We start from the raw sequence: 16906 nt of genomic DNA, 5'->3' as shown, positions 1-16906 counted from the left end.
TGTCAAAATGGCTATTCTACCCAAAGCAATCTATAGATTCAATGCAATCCCTATCAAGCTACCAACGGTATTTTTCACAGAACTAGAACAAATAATTTCACAATTTGTATGGAAATACAAAAAAACCTCAAATAGCCAAAGTAATCTTGAGAAAGAAGAATGGAACTGGAGGAATCAACCTTCCTGACTTCAGACTCTACTACAAAGCCACAGTCATCAAGACAGTATGGTTCTGGCACAAAGACAGAAATATAGATCAATGGAACAGAATAGAAAGCCCAGAGATAAATCCACGAACCTATGGACACCTTATCTTTGACAAAGGAGGCAAGGATATACAATGGAAAAAAGACAACCTCTTTAACAAGTGGTGCTGGGAAAACTGGTCAACCACTTGTAAAAGAATGAAACTAGAACACTTTCTAACACCATACACAAAAATAAACTCAGAATGGATTAAAGATCTAAATGTAAGACCAGAAACTATAAAACTCCTAGAGGAGAACATAGGCAAAACACTCTCCAACATAAATCACAGCAAGATCCTCTATGACCCACCTCCCAGAATATTGGAAATAAAAGCAAAACTAAACAAATGGGACCTAATGAAACTTAAAAGCTTTTGCACTACAAAGGAAACTATAAGTAAGGTGAAAAGACAGCCCTCAGATTGGGAGAAAATAATAGCAAATGAAGAAACAGACAAAGGATTAATCCCAAAAATATACAAGCAACTCCTGAAGCTCAATTCCAGAAAAATAAATGACCCAATCAAAAAATGGGCCAAAGAACTAAACAGACATTTCTCCAAAGAAGACATACAGATGGCTAACAAACACATGAAAAGATGCTCAACATCACTCATTATTAGGGAAATGCAAATCAAAACCACAATGAGATACCATTACACGCCAGTCAGGATGGCTGCTATCCAAAAGTCTACAAGCAATAAATGCTGGAGAGGGTGTGGAGAAAAGGGAACCCTCTTACACTGTTGGTGGGAATGCAAACTAGTACAGCCACTATGGAAAACAGTGTGGAGATTTCTTAAAAAACTGGAAATAGAACTGCCATATGACCCAGCAATCCCACTTCTGGGCATACACACTGAGGAAACCAGATCTGAAAGAGACACGTGCACCCCAATGTTCATCGCAGCACTGTTTATAATAGCCAGGACATGGAAGCAACCTAGATGCCCATCAGCAGACGAATGGATAAGGAAGCTGTGGTACATATACACCATGGAATATTACTCAGCCGTTAAAAAGAATTCATTTGAATCAGTCCTAATGAGATGGATGAAGCTGGAGCCCCTTATACAGAGTGAAGTAAGCCAGAAAGATAAAGAACATTACAGCATACTAACACATATATATGGAATTTAGAAAGATGTTAATGATAACCCTATATGCAAAACAGAAAAAGAGACACAGAAGTACAGAACAGACTTTTGAGCTCTGTGGGAGAAGGTGAGGGTGGGATGTTTTGAAAGAACAGCATGTATATTATCTATGGTGAAACAGATCACCAGCCCAGGTGGGATGCATGAGACAAGTGCTCGGGCCTGGTGCACTGGGAAGACCCAGAGGAATCGGGTGGAGAGGGAGGTGGGAGGTGGGATCGGGATGGGGAATACGTGTAACTCTATGGCTGATTCATATCAATGTATGACAAAACCCACTGAAATGTTGTGAAGTAATTAGCCTCCAACTAATTAAAAAAAAAAAAAGAGAGAGAGAGAGAGCTGATTGAATTATATGCCTGACCGTTAACTAAAGTAAAAACCTCCTAGCATTCTGTTACGTATTATAACCTTGGTACATGCCTTCAGCATTCTGCTAGGCTTCAGTGTTATTTGAACCAAGAACTTCCAGATATCCAAGCTGGGTTTAGAAAAGGAAGAGGAACTAGAGACCAAATTGTCAACATTCACTGCATTATAGAGAAAGCAAGGGAATCTCAGAAAAACATCTATCTCTGTTCCATTTACTACGCTAAAGCCTTTGACTGTGTGGAACATGACAAATTGTGGAAAGCTCTTAGCTCTATGGGAATACCAGACCATCTTATCTGTCTCCTGAGAAACCTGTATGTGGGTCAAGAAGCAACAGTTAGAACCCCGTGTGGAACAACTGACTGGTTTAAGATTAAGAAAGGAGTACGACAGGGCTGGCTGCTGTCACCCTGTTTGTTAAACTTATATGCTGAGCGCATCATGAAAAATGCTGGGCTGGATGAGTCACAAGCTGGAATCAAGATAGGCAGGAGAACATCAACAACCTCAGACATGTGGATGATACCACTCTAACTACAGAAAGCAAAGAGGAAACTAGAGAGCCTTTTGATGAGGGTGAAGGACGGGAGTGAAAGAGCTAGCTTAAGACTAAATATTAAAAAAAACTACGATCATGGTTTCCAGCCCTATTACTGCATGGCAAATAGAAGGAGAAAAGATGGAAGCAGTGACAGATTCCCTCTTGGGCTCCAAAATCACTGCAGATGGTGACTGCAGCCATGAAATTAGAAGATGACTGTTTCTTGGCAGGAAAGCGATGACAAACCTAGATAGCGTGTTGAAAAGCAGAGACATTACTCTGTCAACAAAGGTCCATAAAGTCAAGGCTATGGTCTTTCCAGTGGTCACATATGGTTGTGAGAGCTGTAAAGAAGGCAGAATGCCAAAAATTGATGAGTTCGAACTGTAGTGCTGGAGGAAACTCCTGAAAGTCCCTTAGATCAAACCAGTCAATCTTAAGGGAGATCAACCCTGAATATTCACTGGAAGGCTGGATGCTGTAGTATTTTGGTCATCTGATGTTAACAGATGACTCTTTGGAAAAGACTCTGATGCTGGGAAAGATTGAGGGCAGAATGAGAAGAGGGCATCAGAGGATGAGATGGCTGGACAGCATCACTGATGCAATGAACATGAACTTGGGCAAACTCCAGGAGATGGTGAGGGACAGGGAGGCCTGGCGTGCTGCAGTCCATGGGGTCACAAATAGTCGGACACAACTGGGTGACCGAACAACAACAGCAGCAATAGCATGGCCTTCGCTTGACAACACCTACTCCAAGGTGAAAAGTCCTGTGATATTCTTTGAAAAGCAGTGACAGTTCTTCTTGGTAGCAACTTACCCCTATAAGGCAGAGGAACTATGAAGGATGAGATTTCAGGTTACAGTTTCCTTCCATCAACAGATGAATGGATAAAGAAGGTGTTTATATGTATTTGTGTGTATACAATGGAATATTACTCAGCCATAAGGAAATGAAATCACGCCATATATAGCTATTAATACACGGTTAGACCCAGAGATTATCATACTAAATGAAGTAAGTCAAAGCAGAAAGACAAATATCATATATCACTAACATGTGGAATCTGAAAAATAGTACAAACAAACTTATTTACAAAACAGGCTCAAAGACATGGAAAACAAACATGGCTACCAAAGTGGAAGGTGGGGAGAAATAAATTGGGAGTTTGGGATTAACAGACACAAACTATCATATATAAAGCAGGTAAACAAGAAGGATTTACTGTATAGCCCAGGGAACTACACATAGTATATTATAATAACCAATAATGGAAAAGAATTTTTAAAGAGAATATAGATATATACAAATAAATGTATTACCAAATCACTGTGCTGTATAGCTAAAACTAACACAATATTATAAATCAACTGTTCTTCCAAAAAAAGTTCCTGTAATGTGTTCACTCTGTGACCCTGGACAAAGATCTGTCGGCAAAACTGGGTAGAGGAAATAATACTACCTTACATATCAGAGTGTTGAGTGAGGGCTTAGTTGCTCAATGATGTCTGACTCTTTGCAACCCCACAGACTATAGCCTCCCAGGCTCCTCTGTCCCCGGGATTATATAGGCAAGAATACTGGAGTACTGGATATTCCCCACCCAAGGATCAAACTGGGGTCTCCTGGGTCCCCTGCATTGCAGGTGGATTCTTTACTCACTGAGCCATCGGGGAAGGCAGAAGATCAGATCAAAGAACACAAAAGAACCAGAAAAAGCCTATAAAACCAACTAAAACTACAATTCTCTTCCTTCCTTGCTCTGCCCTATGGATGAACCACTCATGCACGGCCTAGCTAATTCATCACAGCAGGCTAGTGCTCAACTCATAACTCAGGTCAGTCATCACTGGCCAGCAACATTCCAGAAGATGCAGCATTCCAGGTGCCAATCAAGAGCTACCTGTTGTTATACTATCTATATTTTTAAAACTTCTGTATACTGACTGTGGACACATATGATGTATACACACTCACTTAAATACTGGAGGTGGATAGTATTTCAGGTTCCTTAATTAAAAAATGCCTACTCCAGGTGTGGCTCACATTCGAAAGACTAGTAAATGCCCAACCTTCAGAGTCAGGTTATCACAAGTATGTCCATTACAGCTGTCTAAATCTATAGGAGAGGGTTCCCAACGAGAATAAAGAAGGATGAAAGTAACTTCTCTGATTAAGAGCGTTCAGTACACATAAGGGTTGGCTGGAACAGTTGTAGAGGGGCAGTCAGCCTTGTACATACAAGTGGGTTGTTAAGAAGCTGGCAAGCCAGGCAACCAAACACTCCTGCAGCAGCACTCTGGGCCTGGTTCTGGACATTTCACAGAGAATCCCATCACCTGATCCGATGGAAAGGTTAGACATGTCCTGTGATGAGAGTAAGTCTGCATCTGTCTCTACCGAACTTCTGACGTGGAACTCACAGTGAAAGCAAAAGGCCTGGGGCTTCTGTCTCTAAGAAGAGGCTGAATGACTAACTTCTGTGCCTGCGTGCATGTATGTGTGCTCAGTCGTGTCCAGCTCTTTGCAACCCCATGGGCTGCAGCCCGCCAGGCTCCTCTGTCCATGGGGTTTTCCAGGCAAGAGTACTGGAGTGGGTTGCTGTTTCCCTCTCCAGGGAATCTTCCCGACCCAGGGATCGAACCTGGGTGAGGGCTTAGTTGCTCAATGATGTCTGACTCTTTGCCTGCATTGGCAGGCGGGTTCTCTACCACTGGAACCACCAGGGAAGCCCAATGAATGTTTTTATCTATGGCAAAATTTGGTCTGAGACTTGACTTTACTGTTATAGATCAAATGGTAGCATGATATCCTCCAATCGCTGGAAGATATCGACTTCTACCAGAAAGATTTGCACTGTCAGGAGCAGGAAGACCGTCGGCTCAGTTCACTCTGCAGCAATTACTGATGCCTCCGATTTCCCAAATGAAGCATGTTGGAACAGAACCTCAAAGCAGGACCATCATGCTGATCAAGCTGATGCACTAACTTGCCAGCCTGGACACTCTAAGAGAAAAGCTGTTCCTCTTCAGTGGGAAAACCACAGGAAGCTACAGAGACGGCCTTGGGGTGTGGGTTTTTCTGGGCCTGGGAGCCTGCCAAAAATACCATCATTCCATTTCTGGCCCCTAAAACGCAATGATAACCAAGGCTTTTTTTTTTTTTTTTTCTTTTTTTGCCTCCAGGAATTCCCCTAAACCACCTAGACTCAGTGCTCTGCTCAAAATGATGTCACTTAGACAATATCTGTATTCAAAGGCATATATGGGAAGCAACTCTCTTACTTCCTTAAGTAAATGCAAAACAGAAGCATCTGTACTTTCAAAACAGCACTTGTTTTGGATTCCTAACAGCTGTATGTCCCTTCCCTTCAAAAAAAAAATTTTTTTTTTAACTGAAGCTGAAAATTTACCAAAATAGGAGAGTGAACTATGTTTGCCATGAACAGTTTCTTGAGGAAAACCTCTGAAATTCTCACTTCCTCTCCCACCCTGCATCTGGGCTGCTGGAAGGAGGCAGCACTAGCCATTGCTCCAGCCCACATGATATTCCTGACGACACCTTCTGAAGTCTTGACCCTGAGAAGCACGTTCAGCACGCTCCTCTGGGTATCAGAATTCCCCTTTAAAAAGACAAGTTCCCCAAGGGTAGTCGACCAACTGGTTCATCAAGGAGCTTAATCAATCTTTTTTTAAAAAATTTATTTATTATTATTTTCTTTTTTTGGCTGCACTGGGTCTTCGTTGCTGGCTTTTATCTAGTTGCAGTGAGCACGGGCTTCTCCTTGCTGTGGCCTCCACTGTGGCAGGGCACAGTCTCTAGGCCCAGGGGCTCCGCAGTTGTGGTGCATGGTCTCAGCTGCTCCGCAGCACGTGGAATCTTCCCGGACTAGGGATGGAACCTGTGACCCCTGCGCTGCACCACCAGTGCGGTCCCCAATCCACCCTGGAAACTGTTGAAAATGTAAAGTGGACTCTTCCCCTCTGCCCCCAGATGAGTACACTGGAATACTCTGAGTGTGAGTCAATCCTTCCACCTCACTGTCTGAGAGCTGTTTAATACAGTAGGCGAACGAACTGGGAATCGTGGACTCTCGTGCGACTTCTCTGAGTCCAGTGATCTCTCCACCTGATAGACTGGGAAGTCCCCTTGCTAGCCCCTTCACAGGAAGCTTGAAAGGGAGACTGGGAAGACATCCATCAGGGGAGGCCAAGGCGGGCGGAAATGCCACCGCCCAGGCAGCTGATGCACTCAGCTCCCGTTGCACTGGCCTCCAACCCACTCACAGCTCCAGCAAGAGGCAGGAGATGGGCCCGTGAGTAGCACTGAGGGGCAGAGACGAGAACACACAGACAGGCAGCAGCCTGGCGCTGGCACAGAGTTGCCCTCCAGACTCTCAGGGCCTTGCCTCTAAGAGCACAAGGAGACGCTGAGTTCAGAAGGAACACAGGCAGAAGCCTTTCCCCAAGGTTCGCATCAGCTCCTCTCAAGCTGTGGGCCCAAACCTGGCCACATATACCTACAGAGATCTCCAGGAGAGGATTCACCCCTGCCCCGAGTGCACAATCCTGGGAACATTAAACCTCATTTCATTTTGGTTAATAAATAGGGCCCTGGGTGAATAGCTTATTGGAAAAGAAAAGGAAAGAAAAAGACAAAGAATCTAACAGCCTGCATGTTTATTATTTGCTGACCTCCTGAGGCCATGCCCTTTTTTACAAAAATTGCTCATCTTTTTTTTTTTTATTCATCGCGTTTTTTTTTTTTTTTGGTCAACTTCTGAAGATGGAAAGTTTGTTATGGCTGTAAATTACAAAGTGAGTGCATTTGTAAAGGACAATGGGAATGGCACCTAATCTCTGCTTGCACAAAGGCGCGATCAAAAACATTTATAGAAGGATGTGCCTGGTGGTCCAGTGGTTAAGAATCCACCTTGCAATGCAGGGGATGTGGGCTTAATCCCTGGTCTGGGAACTGAGACCCCACAGGCCTTGGGGCAACTAAGCTTGCACAGCACAACTATTGAGCCCTCCGTACAACTAGAGAGCCCATGAGCCACAATGCAACATCCTGTATATCACAACTAAGACCCAACACAGCCAAATAAATAAGAAAAATAAAGCGGAGAAAAATAAAGCGGGGTGGGGGAGACATGCAGGGTGGTGCCTCATCCATGACGCTCAGCACACCTACTTTTCTTTAACCCGCACTGTCACCAAGGAACAGTCACAGCTCTTCTCCCCCTGAGGAAACCGAACCGCAGAAACTTCCAGACACTTGCCGCAGGTCACGTGGCTACTAGGCGGCATTGTCTCGAGAGCCAGTGCTCATTTCTAGTGCACGAACCCTGTCCAAATGGCCTGTTACCTCTCTGCCAGGCTTGTATACCCTGAGTTCCCTGGAACAGGGGTTCATACGTGTTCAGACCTGCAAGCCGTTCGAAGCCTTTGCTGTTCTTTAAACATCACCGACTCAGTGGACATGAGTCTGAGCAAACTCTGGGAGATGGTGAAGGTCACGGAAGCCTGGCATGCTGCAGTCCACGGGGTCGCAGAGTCGGACACGACTGAGCGACTCAACAACAACAACTTGAAACACTTGTTCTTGCAGATGGCTCGTTCCCTTCATTCACGACACACAGCTTCAAGCTGCTTTTGCCCTTTTCCAAAAAATCAAACCCACCCTCAAAGGTCAAGAATTTGCCACTGCTGAGGCTATGAGGAGGAAAATATTGGGAGATCTGAAGCAATTTCCCAAGAAGAACTTGTCAACTGTTTTGAGTTATCACAGCAGAAATGAAACAAGTACGCACACCCCCTGTGCCGCACCCCCTCCCCACCTCCCCAGGGGCCCCTGAAAGAGCCCATTTCCGGGGACTTTCAGTCGTTTTGCAGAGAGCACGACAGGGTGACGCAGGTCTCATCTTTCAGGTATGAAGTAAGTGCCTATTGGAATATTCTCAGTAATAGGGAGCAGTGAATGATTAGGCAAAGAACACCAGATGTTGTGAAATAAAACTCATATTCCTCCAGCAGAGCCAAGTGGCACGCGAGTGTTTTTGTTCTTACAGCAACCCACTCCAGTATTCTTGCCTGGAGAATTTCATGGACGGAGGAGCCTGGTGGGCCATAGTCCATAGGGTCGCAAAGAGTCAGACACGACCAAGCAACTCACACACACACTTATATATACTGCTCTACCAGGAAAGCATTTTTGCTCTCATTTAGTTTTTAAATCCACTTGCATTGTGATTGAAGTCAAGTTCGTCAGGTCAGACTGAACTAATAGAAAATCTGGATGTGGGCAGAGTGGCAAGCCCATGGCCGGTTTTCTGCTCAGGCTTCCTTCTCAAAGAAAGTGCAACGTGGAGTTCATGTTCATGCTCGGGATGGGAGAGGGGTTTTTAATACGACAGTGAATCACTGCCACTCGCTTCAAACTTCGACTTTTTCCATCATCTCCCTTTTGGGGTCCTTCATGTAAACGTTGACATAAAACGAAAGGGAAATGTGAAGCTCAACCTAGAGCTGGGGGGAAACCCATATTCTCTCTCCTGCCTTTGCAAACAACATGAAAATGTACTTTTGCCTGGACTTCTGTTCGAAGCTGGAGTGCCAATAAAGGTCTTAAAAATATCCATGTGCTTCAGTGACTCAAGTCAACTGCCAAGACACCTAGGCTGCCTGGAGTTCTGACTGCAGGCTGTGACAATTCATCATGGCCGGCAAAGCAGTCCTTGCGGGGAAAGAGCGCGTGTCCCAGCGATGCTGCTATTCCTTAAGATTCCGCAGGGAGTCTGCTCACTCAGTGTCAAGACGGTTCTCCTGACTTAACAAACTTTGCCGTGTCTGCTCTCCCTTCGGCATGCCTACAGCCCTGCCAGGACCACAGAGCAGATATTTCCCCAGTTTTAGTCTGACTGCTATAAATTTAAGATGTCTAACTTCAGTGTGTGCTTTAGCCAGCCCTTAAGATACTCCAGGAAACAGGAACACGCAGTCTTTTCTTCCGTGTTAAGAAAAATAAAAAAACCTTAATAAAACTTTTATGCTGGAAGAATTACTGAGAACTAGGAAAGGCCGGACACTGTAAAATTTATCACTATGATCACACACGATGTGATATAAACAAGTTATAACATCAGTAACTTCGGGAATAGGATGTTCTCAAATGGTTCTTTCACATATTCTATGGCAAGAAAGGCTGCAGTGATAAGCACTTTTAGAAATACCTGGACAGGATATCAGAAGACCTTTCAGAAAATAATAAAGTGGAGACTTTGAAGAAGCCTGCAAGAGAGCAAGCAAAAGCCTGCAAAGAGCTCACTGCCAGAATACGTCCTTTCACAAAATGTTAAGTCATCTTTGATGAATCCCAAAGGCTCTTTGGTTTAATATACTTTGGAAATGGTCTTCCAACACAATAACAAATCATCGAAAGCATCAACTCAAGCGAATGAGGTAGTAAAAGCTGGAAAGCTGAACAAATACCCAGAGCACTGAGATGTAACACTTGATTCCAGCTACCACATATAGCGTCATGATAGATCATGCCTATGCACTGGCAGGCAGAGGGCATCTGCCACCACACCTCAGCTGCCCGCCCGACTCAGCTCCTGGAGGGCACAGCGTAGCTTCCCGTCCCTCCCTGTTGTGCTGTTTGTTTATTCAGCTACAAATCACTCATTCATTTTTCTCACCATTTAAAGCATATTTCATCAGTTCCTACCACTTGCTATGACATGGCTAACCCTTGCAAGCTTAGGAACATCTCTTGGGAAAACACGTTTAAATAAGTTGATATGCCTGACGTATGTAATTGTGTGGTGTCATTTTCCTACCTTGTCCAGAAAGATACCATCAGAAGCTTCAGAGGCTAACTTCCTGACCTCCGTATCATCCCAAAATGTTTCATGAAACAAAAGCTCCCAACATTTGTTGAATAATGGTTGTGAAAATAAACACCCAAATATATATTTACATGAGTTTAAGTACTCAATTTAAACAGCTTAATATATATATTATTTTATTCCAACTGTGTCTATACAATACAAGCATGAATGTCCATAAATGGTTTCCCAATTCAAGCTGATGATGTCCTTATTTCTTGGAGTGGGAACCTATCCATTCTCCAGCGGATCTTCCCAACCCAGGAATCAAACCGGGGTATCCTGCATTGCAGGCAGATTCTTTACCAGCTGAGCTACTAGTGAAGCCCTCTTATTTCAAAAAACAGCAGTTACTCCCATGTTCTACCCTCTCTCCCTCACAAAGGTATGAGGGGTAGAGGGAGGAGGGAAGAGGATGAATGTATTACAGAAACAAGAAGGAACATGAGCAGATGGCAGCTGGGGCTCTTTGCCCATCAGAAAACAAATCAATGCGCCACTAGAATAGTGGCAACTAACTCCTAGAACTGAGCAGGGTCAGGGTCTCCTCCCTCCCCAACCTGGATGTAGCTCAGCCTAAAGAAAGTAGCTGATCAAGAGAGGCCACGATCTCCGGGTCGTGGAACAATACTCAGTGGTAGGTCAGCTCAGGCATCTCCCTTGACTACAGATGACAAAAAGGACTCCCCAGAGAGAGGGGGCCACTTTCCCGAGCCGTGCAGAGAGGTCACAGTGGGCCTGCGGCTGGCTGCACCCATACCCTGCAGTGTCTCGTCAGGAGGCTGGGAATGTCACCCAAAAAAAAAAAACTCAGAGCAGGGATGCCTTCCTAGGATCCACGGGTATGTTTGAGGCACTTCACGAAGCCAATGAAATCGTCTACAAAATTGTGTGTGGCTCCCATGTCTCACAGGAGCAGGGTCTACTGCCTTCATCAGCCTGAATGAGGCCCAGAACCACTGTATCAAGAGCTGGGGGAGTGGGAAAGGCTAAAAGCAAGTGAGATTAATTCCAAGCTGAAAGGAACCCAGATTTTCAGTAACATGAAGATTACGCTTGAGCCAGGCAGAAACTGGAACTTTCTAAGGAGAACACAGCCCTAAATTTTCTGGTCTGGATGTTAAAAGAAATCCTGTGATGGGGGAAGAAAATGTGTTTGGACAGGCAAGGCAGGTCTTTGACCTCAAGTGACTGGGAAAGCAGTAAGCACTGATTGGGTGGTCTCAGAAGACCACAGGTTAGACGTAACCAGCAAGGCTGAGTCCTCTGGAATCACAGGGGAGGTTTTGGCATCAACAGTTGTCATGGATCATGACAGAAGGTTTCTGTGGCCTCTCAAAGCCAAGGCAGCCTGCACTTTCAACCAGGCCTTTCACTGTACCTGCTGGTCAACAGTGAGCCCAGGAGGGGTGCCACAAACCCGGGGAGACCTAGCGCAATCACAGCAGTCTGTGTTTTCCTCCTGTTTCTGATGTCGACATCAGTTCCAGGCGCAGGCAGAGGCCTTGCTACTTGGTCACAAGGAACTGGATATGCGTCAGCCATTGCCATTTCCCTGGGAGACAGAAAATATTTTCCCCGCTCTATGGATGAGGAAATTGAAGCAAAGGGAGAAACGTCCAAGGCTTTTCAAGGAGGTGAAGAGCCAAGAGCTCTGAGGTTAGGGCCCTGCAGCTAAAACACTCCATACTGGCTCGGGCTGGATGTTTCGCCTCCTTTTGGGAACCGAGCAGTTCTGGGGGGCTGGGGAAACCCTGGTTGCTAAGGATGAGATGTGGGATACAGTTTTACACAACGCGGCCATACATATGGAATCCATCACACATTAAAACAGGAGACTCGGGGCCTCGCTGGGCAAATGAGATAGAAAGAGGGAACCTGGGGGTTACTCATCATTTTCCAAATCAGAGATTTACGTCCCTTTTTAAGGAGAAGGGAAACCTGGCTGCAGCCCGGTTTTGAGTAGTATTTGCCACTGCGAGGCTGCATGCAAAAATTCCTGGCCTGCGCTGCGGAGAGCTCTTCCGATTGGGCTCCGGCCAGTTCTTGTAAGTGATTGAGATTTAAACTCTGTATCAGATCAGAGAGGCCGAGAGTACGCTTGATGCAGCAGCACAAATTCCTCTCTCTAAAGCTGATTTCAGGCTTATAACAGGAGTGCTCAGAGAGAAAAATTACCTGCACATACCCATAAAATACAGGCTTCCCTGGTGGCTCAGATCGTTCAAGAATCTGCCGGCAATGCAGAAGACCTGGTTCCATCCCTGGGTTGGGAAGATCCCCTGGAGAAGGGAATAGCTACCCACTTCGGTATGCTTGCCTGGGAAATCGCATGGACAGAGGAGCCTGGTGGGCTACTGTCCACAGGGCTGCAAAAAGTCGGACACGATTGAGTGACGAACACTTCCACTTCATCCTAAAATATAGGTGATTCTGAAGCCCAGAAGGGTAGACATCAACACTTGACAAAGATCTGCATGGCTAGGATATAGTTAATTACTTCTTTATCCTTAAATATACTTGTTGATTTTTCTGCAATGAAAACGCACTGCTTGGGGACTAAAGAATGAAAATAAAAGCAAGAAAAGGAAATATAAAAGCTAGCAACGTTGAGGGTCAACAGGGAGCCAGAGCTTATCTCATTCGACTGACTCATGTAACTGAAGAAAGGGAAGCGGGGAGCACCATGCTTGTGGTCCCTCGGCTGGCGGGTGCGGGATGGAGAGCCAGGACCTGGAAAGCCCCTGCCTGCCTCCCTGGGCCCCTACCCCCACGCCGGGGCTGCAGCAGCTGGACTCCTCAGGCTAGGAAACCCCCTAGAATCGGGCTAGGTGAGAAAGAGCCTCAAGGGCCAGAGGAAGTACAGCCAGATTCCACTTAGGAACAACCGAGATGGAAACAACTCACCAAGACAAGGGCAACGAGGCAATGAGGTGCGCCGCTCCCCAGAACACCTTCAGAAACGTGCCGTGTTCTCTTGCCCCTGGCTGTCGCCCGTGTGAATCCCTGGGCCTGGAATGTCTCCCCCGTGTCCTCTCTCTCATGGATCTCTACACATTCTTCCTTATCCTTTAACGTCAGCTTAGAAGCTGCTGAGACGCCTTCCCGGGTCTTCCCCATTTACAAAGCTAAATGGTACCAGGACACCCCCACTAGAGGATATCCTGCAACCTGCATGGCACAGCAAAACAGAACCACCAAGAAAAGAAGAGGGTGTGCCTTGCCTCTGAAGCACATCATAGCACTAGGGAAGATTAGTACTGCTTTATAGGTCTCCCTCACTCTTCGCTCAGTCAGTAAAGAATCTGCCTGCAATGCAGGAGACCTGAGTTCGATCCCTGGGTCGGGAAGATTCCCCTGAAGAAGCAAATGGCAACCCACTCCAGTATTCTTGCATGGAGAATCCCACGGACAGAGGAGCCTGGTGGGCTACAGTCCATGGAGTCACAAGAGTCGGATGCAACTTAGTGACTAAACTGCTCTCTTGTTAGTGTTCTTCGAAGGCAGTGCTGTTTTAATCATCTCTGCCTCTCTGGCACACGGCAGGGACTCACACGTCAGTTGAGTAAACGAACGTCTGCTGACAGAGAGTGAGAGTTCCATTTCTCCTTTCAAACCTACCCTTTGTCTTTTTGTCCTCAACAGAGCATCAGCGGAACTTTTAGGAAACAGGTTGCTCTGGGGTAGAGGTTTTGCTTAAAAGAATTTTAAATACTTGAGTTTAATGTTGATGTTTCATGCTTCTTCAATTAACAAAGAAAAGAGAAATGACAGAAGAAAGGTAGGATTATATAATATCAAAGGGAAAATGACAGCCCGCCTCTGCCGAAGGCAGAATGAAAGCACAGTTTACCACATGATGATACCACAGCTGACATACTCCTCTTACACCAGCCTCTCTGTCCTCAAGACGCACACACACAGGTGCACATAAAAAGCTAAGAAGAAGTCACTTTGGGAAGTTTAATCATAGCCCATCAACAGAAGGGCCCATCGTACTGTAAACACCAGAACGAGTACATTATTAGGGTTGCTAATGGCTAATTAAAATCTGAAGATCAGGTTTCTGGGCACATCTTGCTACATCTGGGCACTAGGCAGTCCCAGATGGTATGAGAACTGAGTTTGGGGCCTCCTTCCTCATAACAGGCTGTCCCTGCACATTGCCAAGGTGGGGAGTGACAGAATCTTGCAACCACAGCAAGAGACCCCTGCCTGCAGTCTCCTTGGGCACGGCCCTGCTCCTGACTCTGAAGGTCCGAGAGAAGGTTCCAGTCAACTGCTGGGTCCAGGAACAAGGCTACAGTTACATCGAGACCAGAGGGGACCTAGTTTTACTCCTTGGGAAAGAGAATGGTCACAGTACTCAGCATACTGCTCCCCTCCCCCAAGACTGTCTCGGAAGGGGCGCAAGGAAACTTTCCAGGGTAAGGGAAGCACTCTGGGCCTTGACTGAAATGTAGGTTACGTGGCTGTATGTGTGTGTCCAAAGTACAGAATTAAGTCTCTTAAGACTTCTGCGTTGTGCTCTACGCAAACTCTACCTAGAAAATAAGAACCGTGCACAATGATCAAATTCCAGGCGATAGGCTTACTATCTGCGATGGTATGGACTGGAAATTTTGGAACTACTTTCTGTGGAGTCTAGTGAATCAGCCGGCGTAATGGGGGCCAGGTTTCTCCTCTCAGGGGAAGGTAGTTACACGCATAGAAAGGGGGAGATTCTCACTACCAAGGGCGGGTAACATACACCATGTGCCTCCTGACATGAGGACACATCATCTCTTCTTTCATCTCATCTCTCTGCCAAAAATTCATCAACTGAATCTAGTCGTAAGGAAACGGCAGACAGATCCAAACAGAGGGAAATTCTACAAGATAACTGGCACAACGTCAACGTGTTCAAGTTAAGAAAAGATAAAGAAAAGCTAAGGAACATTTCCAGACTGAAGGAAGCCAAACAGACATGACAACTAAACGCCTGATCCTCCTGACTTGGATTCTGGTCTGGGGAAAATGCTTATGAAGAACATTACTGGTACAAGTAACGACACTTGAAACATAGACTGTGCGTCAGGTAACAGTATTTATGCAAACATTTACCTGCCCGCATTTGATAAGTGCATTCTGCTTAGGCAAGACAAGAATTTTTTTCTGAGGAACCATACACTGATGTATTTAGCTTTAAACAATCACAGTGTCTCCAACTCATTCCCAGAGTCTCAAGAAAAAGAGGAGGGGGACTTCCCTGGTGGTCCAGTGGTTAAGAATCTGCCTGCTGATGCAGGGGACACAGGTTCAATCCCTGCTCTGGGAACTAAGATCCCATATTTTGCAGGGCAACTCAGTCCATGAGCCACAACTGCTGAGCCTACGAACCCCAGAGCCCAAGCTCCGCAACCAGAGAAGCCACCACAATGAGAAGCCCTGCGATGAAGAGTAGTCCCTGCTCGCTGCAACTAGAGAAAGCCAGAGCACAGCAATGAAGACCCAGCACAGAGGGGAAAAAAAAAGAGAAAAAGAGGAGGGGCAGGGAGGGAGAAGATCACATATACACAAATGGGGAAAAATATAAACAACTGGGAGATCTGGGTAAAGGAGTTCCTTGTACTATTCCCACAACTTGCCTGCAAGTTAAAAATTATATCAAAACAGAAAGGTACCCCTCCAAATACCCTAACTTCCCCCAAATTATCTAGGTGGAAAATCTAAAAACAACAAATTAATTCAAAGTATTACGAGAAATTCAAGAATATTGGTTTCAAAATTATACTTTTCCCTTTGGTAGCAGTTCCACAAAACTATTTGGCTCTGAAAACTTAAAAAGAAGAAAGAAAAGACAGACACAAACCTTGAAATAGGGTTTTTTGAAATTCCAGTGACAGATACTACCTATCATGTTAGAAAGTCTTACAAGGCGATGGCGGAAATCGGAATGAAAGCAACTCCTCACTGCCCTCCTCCCTCCAGATCTTCCAATATTTTTTCTGGAAGATGGAACAATTCACCTGGCTGCATGCCAAGCTGAAATCGACTAGGATAAGGAACAATGTGAATGTAGATGATCTAGCTTCCCTGACACCTACGTAGAGAACTGTACTCTTCCCCAGCTCAGGCCTTATAAAAGGTCTATGTTTTATTTACATAAATAAGGTAATGAAGGCATTAGTACTCAGCATAGCTTATTCTACCTCCTCAATCTATTTGTACTTATGGTTAAATCAAGACACAAGAATGGCCTTGTGTGTGTGTGTGTGTGTGTGTGTGTGTGTGTGTGTGCGCGTGCTCAGTCGTGTCCGACTCTTTGCAACCCCATGGACCGCAGCCCTGGATCAAGCTCCTCGGTCCATGGAATTTTCCAGGCAAGAACACTGGAGCAGGTTGCCATTCTTCCCGATCCAGGGATCAAACCCACATGTCATGTGTTGGCAGGCAGATTCTTTACCACTGCGCCACCTGGGAAGCCCATTCTATTTAGTACTTTGCTTTTTAAAATCGTAACAGTACTTCATGGAAGTAATGTCAAGACACAAGTATGGCCTTAGTCCTATGGGGGGGGTGGGTAGAGGTGGTGAGGGGGAAGCCAAAATACTGAAAAGTACCAAAGGAAAAAATTACTTCATAGATGTCAAAGGAGAAATTTTTAAGTCATTTTTAGCCCCGAAGAATCTTTTTGAAACAAAAACAACTATGATA

At 45.4% G+C, this 16906-nt stretch overlaps 1 protein-coding gene across 12 annotated transcripts in view; it reads right to left on the bottom strand.

The window, feature by feature from the left end:
• The window catches only part of ATG7 (autophagy related 7), a 410364-nt gene that overhangs the window by 191358 nt on the left and 202100 nt on the right, over positions 1-16906 (bottom strand). The gene's annotated exons all lie outside the window — the stretch shown is intronic.

The sequence above is a fragment of the Dama dama genome, chromosome 24, assembly GCF_033118175.1.
Source record: "Dama dama isolate Ldn47 chromosome 24, ASM3311817v1, whole genome shotgun sequence".
NCBI classification, from domain to species: domain Eukaryota; kingdom Metazoa; phylum Chordata; class Mammalia; order Artiodactyla; family Cervidae; genus Dama; species Dama dama.
The sequence above is the reverse complement of the archived record's forward strand: the minus strand, read 5'-3'. Positions and strand labels throughout refer to the sequence as shown.